This window comes from Mesocricetus auratus, unplaced genomic scaffold, assembly GCF_017639785.1.
Source record: "Mesocricetus auratus isolate SY011 unplaced genomic scaffold, BCM_Maur_2.0 Super-Scaffold_100015, whole genome shotgun sequence".
Classification (NCBI taxonomy): domain Eukaryota; kingdom Metazoa; phylum Chordata; class Mammalia; order Rodentia; family Cricetidae; genus Mesocricetus; species Mesocricetus auratus.
Genome location: NW_024429198.1, coordinates 46,990,302 through 47,000,927, shown reverse-complemented (window position 1 = coordinate 47,000,927; position 10,626 = coordinate 46,990,302). Strand labels below are relative to the sequence as shown.

At 37.4% G+C, this 10,626-nt stretch overlaps 1 long non-coding RNA gene across 1 annotated transcript; it reads left to right on the top strand.

The window, feature by feature from the left end:
- Positions 1-5,198: 5,198 nt before the first annotated feature.
- On the top strand, positions 5,199-10,043 carry LOC110343736. The gene is made up of 3 exons (XR_002386049.2): positions 5,199-5,450; positions 6,088-6,173; positions 9,503-10,043. It is a non-coding gene; the product is annotated as an uncharacterized LOC110343736 (long non-coding RNA).
- The last annotated feature ends 583 nt before the right edge of the window (positions 10,044-10,626 follow it).

Below are 10,626 nucleotides of genomic sequence, written 5' to 3'. Positions count from 1 at the left end.
CTGTCCTGAGTATTTTTGATCTTAGCTATTCTGACAGGTATAAGAGATGGTATTTCAGAGTCATTTTGATTTACATCTCCCTGATGATTACGAATGTTGAGCACTTCCTTAAATGTCTTTTGGCCATTTGAGATTCTTCTGGTAAGAATTTTCTGTTAAGTGGATCAAGGACCTCAACATTAATCCAGCTACATTGAACCTGATAGAAAAGAAAGTGAGAAGTAGCTTGGAAACCATTGGCACAGGAAACAACTTCCTAGATATAATAGTCGTAGCATAGACACTGAAAGCAACAATCAATTAATGGGACCTCCTGAAAGTGAAAAGTTTCTGTAAGGCAAAGGACATGATAAAAACAAAACCAATGGCCTACAGAATGGGTAAAGATCTTTGCTAGTTTCACATCTGACAGAGGGATAATCTCAAAAATTTATAAAGAACTCAAGGAACTAGACATCAAAATACAAAATTACCCAGTTGGAAAATGGGGTACAGAACAGAAAATTCTCACCAGAAGAATCTCAAATCATCTTAGGGTTTTTTAAAGGAACCCGTTGAAGCCACAAGGTTAAAATCATTAATAATAGGAATTATATTATGAGGAGTGCTCTGGACTCTATGTACTTAGTGAGCTTCTCCAGTGTTGATGCATCTGAATAACCTTGCCTCAGGTGTGGAGACCTTTAGATAGGATTACTTTCAAGGGTATGTCCATACTTAATTATCCATGATTGTAGGTGAAAAATAAATGGAGGAAAATTAAAATTAATTCATGTGTTCCCAGGACTAACATTTTTTAGTGTGGAATCATTAAGTAGTAGTGACTCTTAACAGTGGTACCAAATGCTAACAGATACGTTGTGATAGTTACACTATATATGCTAAGTCCTGAAAGGAATTATGATGGATGTTCTGTAAGAGAACTACTGATAATTTTCTTACTTCTTAGCTGTCATGAAAATTTTCAGCCAAAGATGAAGAAGACTCCAAGGAAGTGGTAGAAACATAGGATGGAGAGAAGGAAGAGTATGGGGATGAGGAAGAAGAGGGAAAGGACAACTAGGGCAAGTCTCTGTGCTTACCTGGTCCTTCCATCCTTGGAATCTTCTTATTCTGACCCATTCACTGGGATCACTGGGTTCTTTCTGTAATACACACAAATAACTTTAATATTCAAAAATAACCTATGGACTCTTTACATTCCTCACTTAGTAAGTGCTTTTTCGGCTCCATTTCAATAATCCACGATAGTCTATTTCCTTGAGCAAACCCTGACAGTATCATCACAGTAACTTCTCTACTCCTGGATCTTCAACCATCACCTCCTCTACCTGCTTCATTCCTTCTTGTGATGCTCACAGCATTCTTCAACTTTTGCAGAGGTTCACCAAGCGTTCTCAACCAATTCCACTAGTGGATCCTCATGCCACTCCTCGCTATATACTATGCGATTATAACTAATCTCTTGGCAGGAACTTGCAATTTTCCTTCTTCTAAACACTGTTGTATGCATGACCCTAGACATCTAAAAATAGCATTATCTGCCCCCCCTTGCCTGAATAGAGTAATTTAATGGACATTCCTTGGGGGGTTGCACAATACATACATCAATGTCAACGTGAATTAGCAACTTAAAATTCCATTGCACTAGATGTACTTCTTCAGTTGGTTGCTACTCAGAAAAATTACCACTGAATTCCTTCCTCTATGTCTCGTAAAAAGTTCCTAGAGACTCAATGGCAGCTTCAGCTCATTCTCAGTTGGCGACTTCCTCTCAAACATTTACTATGAACCAACACAAATGAATATCATGGCATACTCATTCTGTATTAATGTCCCATTCTTCAAGCATCTTCAGACATTGATTTTGGGTTTACAGAATCAATTTCCTTAGCCCACGATCCCTCAGTGGCACTTGTGTTTGCTTTGTGCGCTCCACAGAGACTGCACTTTGCCTGCACATGATCTTGGAATCTTCTTTAACTTTACATTTTTATTGTATCAGGGTATCAGCATCTCATGGCACATTTATATAGATTAGAGGACCATCAGATGTGGTCTGGGCTGTCAAGTCACTGGCTTGAGCTTGGCAGCTTTCTTCCTTTATCATTCAGTTTTCAAGTGAGCACTAGGCATTAAATGGCACTATAAATACAACTAGGACATCTGCTCCACTATGTTCATAGCAGCATTATTTGTAATAGCCAGAACCTGGAAGCAACCTAGATGTCCCTCAACTGAAGAGTGGATAGAGAAAATGTGGTACATTTATGCAATGGAGTATTGCTCAGCAGAAAAAAAATGGAATCTTGAAATTCGCAGGTAAATGGATAGCACTGGAAGAAACCATCCTGAGTGAGGTAACCCAGTCGCAAAAAGACAAACATGGTATGTACTCACTCATATATGGATTTTAGACATGGATCAGGATAGTGCCAGTCTGCACTTCCACTGATGGAGAGTCTGGGAAACAGGAAAGAACCTTAAAGATATGCATAGTATCCAAGAGAAGAGGAATGAGGCAAGATCCTCTGAATGGAAGGGGAACACTACGAGGGGTGTTGGGGAGTGGGAGCTGGGAAGAAGAGAGGGGGAGAAGAGGAAGAGAGAATAGGTCATAGGAGAACAGGAAGGTTGAGTGGGGGGGTAGAATAGGGGGAAGAGGGAATCATAGGTTAGAAGACAGATGAGGCACCATTGTGACCTCTAGTGATCTAAAGGGATTACACCAATTGGCAAGCTAAGCAATAGTGGAGAGACCACCTCGAATGCCCATTCCTGATAATGAATTTGATGTCTACAACCATCCTGGAGCCTTCATCCAGTGACTGATGAAAGCAGAGGCAAACACCCACAATTAAGCACTGAACTGAACCCAAGGAACCCAGTGACAGAGAGAGAGGAGTGATGAGCAAATTGGTAAAGAATGGGCTGGCAAAACCAGCAGTGACAGCTGATCTGAACAGGGGAGAGCTCTTGGACCCCAGACCAACAGCGGGAAGGCCAGCATGGGACTGATCTGGACCCCCCCCCGAATGCGAGTGTCAGTGAGGAGGCCTGGGCATCCTATGGGGCCCTGAGCAGTGGATCAGTGTTTATCCCTAGAATATAAACAGACATCATGTGCCCGTAGCAAATGAGGGATGTTCTCTCAGCCTGGACTCTTAGGGGAGTGCCTGAACCCTACCCAGAGTGAAATGACAGACTCTAGATATCCCCTATGTGGAAGGAATTGGCAATAAGGTGGGTGGCTGGGGGGGTGATGGGGGAGTGAGGGAGGAGTGGAGGGAGAGGGAACTGGGATTGACATGTAAAACAAGCTATTTAAAAATTTTAAAAATGTTTAAAAAAAAAGAAATGTCTTCCCAGTTTCCATGGAACATAGCTTTAGCTTTCTGAATATCTCATTGGATAGAACTTCTCAGTTTTTCTAAATCTTGGTTTGCTGGTTTCTTCTTCCTATAGTCTCAATCTTATATCATTCAGCATTTGGCATTCAAATGTCTAATTCACATTTAAACTTAAATTGCAAAGACATTATTAACTAGAATGCTTGCTTCTCTGCCTCTGATTCACCCTTTTTTTCTTTAAATTAGAAACAATTTTATTTTAGATATCAATCCCAGTTCCCTCTCCCTCCCATCCTCTCATGCCCTTCACCAGCTCCCACACTATCTCTCTTCTGTTCCCCAGGAAGGGTGAGACCTTCCATGAGGGATCTTCAAAATCTGTCACATGATTTGGGGCAGGGCCTAGACCTTCCCCTGTGTGTCTAGGCTGAGAGAGTATCCCTTTGTGAGGAATGGCTCCCAAAGGTCATTTGATTCACCCTTTAAAAAATATGTAACAATTAAGAAAAAATAGGTCATTACTTTGAAAGTGAGCAAGTAAGGGATATATGGGAGGCTTGAAGGAAGAAAGGGTTAAGTGAAAATGAGGTATTTGAAATCTAAGAAATAAAATAACTTAAAAAGTCAAATAAAAAAACATAACATTATAGGAATTTTTTCAGTTTGCCCTTTCATTACTTCCCCAAATCAATTTTGTTGATGTAATCTCCAGGACACATCCCAAATCCATGCTTCTCTCTCTTCTTCATCATTTCTCTATTTCAACCACTGTTACTATCTCTCTCCTAGACATCTACAATGGCTTTTTAATTTGCCTCCCAGCTTCAGTGTACATCCCACACCAATTCATTTCACATTCAGCAATGGTGACCTGCAGTAATGCCAGCTATACATTTCCCATTACATTTAAAATGCATTTAGTCTTCATGGCCTGATTTGTGAACATTGCCAGGATTCAGCCCTGGCCAGCTCTCTATCTTCACCTCGTATATCACTCGTCTCATTATCCACAAGTACATAGTGACCTTCTTTCCATTTTCAATTTGTTCTTCCCTCTAGTAATATACACTGATGGTTTCTTCATCATGAGATGTATTTTTATATGTACTTCTTGTAGGTAATTTTTAAATATCACATCTTTTAAGCACTTTTAGCAAGACTTCCTGTTGTGTACTTATTTACTCAATTCTAGAATAGGAATGATGCCAGAGTAGACTCAGGTATTGAATGAACTCTGGGAATCACACAAGCATGAGGACCTGAGTGCTGGCATCCACACAAGCATCCCAGAGTGACAGGGCACACTTTTATCCCTGTGGTGAGTAAAGAGAGATAGGAGGATTACTAGGGCTTCTCTGTCAGCTATTGTGAAACCGGTGAGCTCCAGGATCAGAGTGACATGCTGTGTCAAAAAAGAGGTAAAGGGAGATAATAGAAGACAACCAATACTGACCCCTGGCCTCCATGTGCACACACATACATGTGCACACACCTGCACACACATATGCTACACACACATACAAAGATATGAATGCATTAATAGATTATATCTTTGTAGATAAGCATATTGCTACTTGAGAAAATGAAATCCCCCAGAATCTTACAGCTAGAGGAGTGTGCAGCTAGAATCAATCCCAGACTTCTGTGACTGGTGCGTGCACTCCCAGCTGAGATTTTTGTGTCAGCTCCATGTACTTTTAATTTGAATTTCATTGTGGCTCTATTCTGCCCTGTTGTTTGCATCAATTAATTCTGCTGTTTTCTCTTTTTAATTCCCATCCAGGGACCTCTAGTAATACCTCCTGGATTCTGGCTCTTTGTTTTTATTGATATACTCATTCATTGATTTGGCATTTATAGAAGGCCAGCTCTCTCTCAGACATTGATTGGATTCAGAATCTCCCCATGAGCCAATGCATCAGAAAAGGGCATTTTCTAGAACATTCCAGGAGGCAGAGCTATTGCCCTTGGAGGCAATTCCTGCTGCATCTTCACTCTTCCAGTGGCTTGGCTACCCAGTTCATAAAGGGGTTTACCCTTTGGCCTTGATTCTAAAGTACCCAGGAAACCAGTGGAAACTGCTATAAGTCTTTCTACAAAGTGAGTATAAACCAGCAGCTGTTTTTTGTTCTATCTATATTCATCGTGAACAGGATAAAAGGAGAAGTGAAAGAAAACTTCTAAGTGTTCAATTTCCTCTGTAGAAACCCACCTCCGTGCTGAGGCAAACTTTAAGAAGTATGTACTTTTAATGAAGTCCCATTAAAAGCATATACTCTGCACAGGGTGCCTTTTATGTATTTGTTTCCCATCTCTGCTGATTTCCCAAGGTACTTGTGTTCACAGACGCTCTCCCTCTTTCTATCCTCCAACTCTCTGTGCCAAATGTATTCGCTGAGGCCACAGGACAAAGATTTAGACAAATTGCTACCACATAAGTGAAATGATGCTTCCGAAATAGCACTGTAATTTGAAATCCTAGAGGGGGAAAACATTGATTTTTATACAGGGAGAGTTCATTTCTGTTGTATTTGAGAAAATTATGTTCAGTAATACAAAACAAGAAGAGAAAAAATAGTAGAGTATCCCTCTTTCTTATTTTTAAAATATACTATTGATAAGAAATTAGTCATTGGTGATTCTGTTGGGATTCACCTTTCATTGTTTCAGCAAATTTATGTGATTCTGCATTCTGAAATATGGCAAAACCCACAGTTCGTATTGTTTCATTTCACAGGTAGTGTAACTACCTTTCTTCTCTGAGCCTTGATGGGATCTCTCTTCATCAGAACTGACATTCATTTTTTAAGCATTGACATCCTGGTAAGCACACAAAGAAATGGGCTTCCTTGTGAAAGTTTTATATGTGTAAATCATCAAACTTTGTTCCTTTTCAGATCCCTGCTAACATTCACTGCTTCTCAACTCCCCCATTTGCTGGTTTTCTTCGTCTGTCTAAACGTTTATTCCTTCTGCTTTCATGGCATTTGAATTCCATCACACATCCAGCTACCTATATATGTGCTGATGATTTTTAATTTATATGTATATGTCTGTTTGTATGTATATGAGTATGTGTGTATCAGTACCTGCAGGGGTGTGAAAAGAAGAAATTAGATGCCATAGAATGTGACTCAAGATGTCAATGACCTGCCTATTGAGAGTTGGCAAAGTCCTTTCTCTTCTGCATGCTGTTTGTTACTCTGCTGATGGATTAGATTTCTTTGAAGGTTAAGTAATAATACTTGTCAATGCTTGCTAATAGTTCCTAACCTACTGGGAACTTTTCAGAAATCCTTTGCCTTTGCTAACATTTTAAAGAGTTTCACCTATGTTTTCCTCCAGCAGTTTTAGTTTTGGTTCTAAAATTAAAGTCTTTGATCCATCTTGAAGTAATGTTTGCTTAAGGTAAGAGATACAAGTGTAATTTTACTCTGTTGTGTGTGGGTAACTAGCATAACTGGAAACATTTGTTGAGATGGCTGGTTTTTTGATATTGTTGTTGTTGTTTTTGACTTTGTTTGATTATTTTGGCTTGTTTTGTTTTGTTTATTGTTGTTGTTCTAACATATGCTATTAACAAAGATTCTATGACTATAGCTTTGTAGATGTATTTCTGGAAGCTCTACTCCATTCCATTAGTCTATTGATCTGATCTTGTGCCAGTAACATGCTGTTTTGTTACTATTGTACTGTAGTATACTCTTGAAGAAAGTATTTTGATTCCTTCATCCCTGCTCTTTCTGCTTAGAATTGTTTTGTCAATCGGATGTCTCCTGTGCTTCTGTAAGTCATTGTATCATATGACTCTTTTCCTACCCATCTATTTCATATTCCATTATCTTGCTGAATACTTAATAAGAGTAGAGTGCACAAATTTTCATCATTCCTTATTTTAGTGGAAATACCTTCAGTTTTATCATTCAAAGTATGTTTTGATAGTATTGATATATATTATTATATGTTTCTTCTACTCCTAGGTTTTCCAAGGCTTTAAATCATGAAGGAATGTTGAACATGATATAAGCCTTTTTCTGCACAAATTCACATAAACATGTAGTTTCTGCCCTTAAGTCTATATCTGTATGGTATAACATTTAATTACTTGCTGATGTTGAATTATTCTTAGATCTTTGAAATGAAACCAATTTGGTTGTGTTCTATAATCTTTCAAATTTGTAGCCTGGCTTTCTTCACTTATTATTTCAGACATAGGAATGACTTGAGTTCCAGGAGTTTCACTTCTAGTTATAATGACTTCAATCCTCTATGACTTACAAATCCTACTCTGGAATTACTACTTATACTGTGTGCTTATATATTTTTATATTGCATGTGTATTATAGAATTTGTATTTGTCACCAACTGAGTGAAGCAAATGTTGTCATAGTCCATAGAATGGGTGCACTCATAGTAAACAGCAGCATGCAGGTTAAATATTGAGAATGAAAGAACAACAAGACAAAAATAGAGTGTACCTGTGTGTTTTCAGGGTTTCTATAGATTGTGAGGCCTCTTGTCAGCTCTGTATGACCCATCCAGATTCTTATCGGAAGAGAAAACAGCAACTTCATGTTCTTAAAATACCATTATTTTGAACTCTTATGTCACATAAGAATATTACCACACTATATAATGAAAAAATAAAGTCAATTAATTTGTCTTAAATTAACATTCCTAACAATGGTTTAGATTTATTCTTAAGCATACTTCAAAAACTGTACAACAAGTTAAAAACTGAAATAAGAGTAATTCTCGAGTTTGAAAATACACACTGAGAGAAACTGCTTCCAGTTCCCAATGTTTCCACCCTGGTGTCCTTGATCTTCTGTGCTTTGCTTTGAAAATTCAACAGTACTATATAATGCTGAGCTAAAGAACAATATATAGAAAAGCGCCGGTTAAAATATTTTACTGACAGCAGTTTTAATATCAATTGTAAGTGATACTGCCAATTGGCAAAAGAATAAAATGAAATTCAGAGTCAGCCTTGCCCTAAGAATAATTCTCTCAAATGCTGAAGTTCAAAGATTACATGGCTATCCTGAAGCCTTAGATTTACTTTGAAATTGGAAATGGCAGTTGTACTATGAGGGCTGAAAAAGTAGTTTATATAATTTTCAAACTGTGAGAAAGCAATTATTTTCTCTAGTCAGAAAAATTACACTAGGTGCTTTTTCATCCTTGTTTTTCAAACTAATAGCTTCCAGTTTTTTAACAAGCCACCTTCTAATATCACAAGCTTCAGTATATTTTATTCAATTGCTGGAAATTCTAGTGACAAATATCTTTGGGAAGACGTGTAACAATATGGGTGAGTTATGAACAATGCACAATTAATACACCATTTCTCAAATAGGTTCCATGGCTTACTAGAGACAGTTTCTCAGTGAGTGATGAATCCTAAGAATCTAATTATTTATGGAACTCCCCAAGAAACCCAGCTGTATATGCTCTTCAAAGACTAATAATGATTATAATAGTAGTTACCACTTATGAAATATCTTTTAAGTGTTTATATCATATGGCAATTTTTATGACAATCCACAATTTTCTAAACATGGAAATTAAGTGTAGAGACCTGAAACAAGTGTTATGCCAAATGATCACCTGGAATTGCTAAAATTTAATTTCATGGTCATGCTGCTAGTATAGTGATCAGCTTCCTCAATAGTCATGGAAGAATGATGATATGGTCATCCGTCAGAATCCATTGTCTTCCCCATAGACACAAACACCCATAAATGTGCAAGTCTCTTCTAAAAGTTTGCACAATATTTATGGTAACCTATACTACCTTCTGTAACACTTTAAATAATTTTGAGATGACTTATAGTACCTCATACAAAAAGGCATAAAATAGTTATTATACCACATTACTTAGTAATAATGACAGTAGAAAAATAGCTGTACTTGCCCAGCAAAGACATATTTTTAGAATATTTTTTTTGCTTTTTACGTTTTTAGAATATTTTAATGCACAGTTTGCTTAATCTCTGGTTGCAGATTCCACATATAATAGAGGGTCGAGTGTCTTTATAAAAGGCCATAGGATGACTGCATACTCATTGTGTCTGATGACTAAATATGTTGGCTCTCTACAGGTTTTAAAGAAGCACAAAATATAACATCTTTCTTTATTGAACTTGCAGTCTAGGTGAAGAATGAGAAAATGTAGAGCACAGAGTGGCTTGGCAATGCCCAACAACCCCAAGGAGGCTGAGAGTTCAGTAACCAGCCTGGAGGTGTCTATATGAAGAGAAAGCAAGAAGACGTTCTGAGAGTGACTATCTAAGACTCTCAGCTAAATTTTGCCATCCTACCTACAGTCACTTATATTTAAATCATTAACTCATTTGTCATCCTAATTTTTAAGAAGCTTCCCATTAGAAATATAACAGAAAATGCATTGCTATGTATGAATATGCCCATAAGAAAATATACTATTTGCTTGTTTGTCATGTTAACAGATCTTTCCTATATTTATATTTTAAATTTGTGTATAGTCATTATATATAGTGATGTGTGTCATAAACATTATTTTAATGTAGATATATCATGTACTTTGACCATATTGACTCTCCACCTGCATTTTCTCCTATCTGTCCCACTCATAATTCCCTATCATTCTCCCAGGCAATATAACTTCTATTTTTATTACACACACACACACACACACACACACACACACACACACACACACACACACACATACAACTTGATATGGGAAGACAACTTAGAGGTTAAGATCATGGTCTGCTCTTTTAGTGGACCAGGGTTCAATTCTCAGTACCCACATGGCATTTCACAACTATCTGTCACTCCAATTCCAGGGAACCCAGCACTATCATCTAACTTCTTCAAATACACAAGCATACATACAAACAAAATATCCACACACATAAAATCTACATGAATAAATACATACAATTTAAAATCTAGGATTCATAAATGAGAGAACATTTAACATTTCTCTTTCTGATTCTAATTTATTTTGCTTAACAGATAATCTGAAGTGATAATTATTTTCCTGTAAAGGACATGATTTTGCTCTTTATGGAAGAATATAACTCCAGTGTGTATATGTACCACATTTTCATTATCTGTTCATCTGCAGATGGACATTTCAGTTGACCCCATAATTAGGCTACTGCTAATAGTGCTATAAGAAACAGATGGGCAAGCATCTCTCTAGTAACATTCCCTGTTGAGCAATATAGAACTCCTATTTTTAGTTAATTTTTTTGTGTAACATTCATACTGATTTCCATACTGG